This window comes from Myotis lucifugus, unplaced genomic scaffold, assembly GCF_000147115.1.
Source record: "Myotis lucifugus unplaced genomic scaffold, Myoluc2.0 scaffold_375, whole genome shotgun sequence".
In the NCBI taxonomy this organism is placed as follows: Eukaryota; Metazoa; Chordata; class Mammalia; order Chiroptera; family Vespertilionidae; genus Myotis; species Myotis lucifugus.
The window spans coordinates 541,683-542,845 of record NW_005871423.1 but is presented as its reverse complement, the minus strand read 5'-3'; the positions used below and the strand labels follow the sequence as shown (position 1 = coordinate 542,845).

The window sequence follows — 1,163 nt, the reverse complement described above, 5'->3', positions numbered from 1 at the left end:
TGATGAAAAATACATTTATTTTTTAATGTATACATGTACACTGATAGTCTGACAGAAAACTTTATGACTCCGTTTGATATTATCAGTGGGACTTTTGCTGCTGCATCACTGATGACAGATTTTACATCAGGTTTATATTTCGTGACCTTCAGAGATATGCACGAGCTACTACTTTCATCTGTCAGGCTACTCCTATTATGAGACTTAACAAAATTCATCACTGAGAACAAAGATTCACAAGCGTATGTGGATGAAACCAAAACACTGGTCGGATCTAGGAAGGCAGGGAGAGTTAAGGCAGAGGCATGGAAATTGCTCTTCCCCTTTCTCTTTAATCCATGTCTATGGACTTTAAGATAACTTGTTATGTAAAATTATTTATCTAAGATGCACCTACACTGAATTAATCTGAAAAATAAAAAAGTCGATATTAAGAAAAAAATGTAAATGGAAGATTATAAGAGAAGGTTTCGCGTGCCAGCAAAAGTTACTGGTGTGCCATGTTTGGCACGCGTGCCAGGGGTTGCCCACCTCTGTCCTAAGCCATCCATATGACATCCCCTGAGGGCTCCTGGAATGTGAGAGGGTACAGGCCAGGCTGAGGGTCTCACCCCTCCCTCGAATGCATGAATTTTCATGCATCAGGCCTCTACTTACAATAATAATATCAGAGCGGAGGTCACATTGAGCTGCGAGCAGCTTCAGGGGCGTCTTTAGGAATCAGCAACATGGCAGAAGACATCAAGACCAAAATCAAGAACTACTGGACTGCTCCTTTTGACAGCCGCTTCCCCAACCAGAACCAGACCAGGAACTGTTGGCAGAACTACCTGGACTTCCACCGCTGTGAGAAGGCAATGACTGCTAAAGGGGGTGATGTCTCTGTGTGTGAATGGTACCGGCGTGTGTACAAGTCCCTGTGCCTTGTCCCAGGGTTTCAGCCTGGGATGACCGCCGGGCAGAAGGCATGTTTCCTGGGAAGATCTGAACTGGGCATCCTCCATCCTTTTCCCAGGGGCGTGAAGGGGGGCCTGGGTACATCTCACTCTAGAATCCTGAATCATGGCTTAGCTAATAATAAATACTTGTTGGAAAAAAAATAATAATAATATCAAAGGATCACTGGGTTACAGCACCTTAACAAATATAATAATAATGACAAA

At 43.5% G+C, this 1,163-nt stretch overlaps 1 pseudogene; it reads left to right on the top strand.

Moving 5' to 3' along the window:
• The first annotated feature begins 686 nt into the window (after window positions 1-686).
• LOC102426023 lies at window positions 687-1,014 on the top strand (annotated as a pseudogene).
• The last annotated feature ends 149 nt before the right edge of the window (window positions 1,015-1,163 follow it).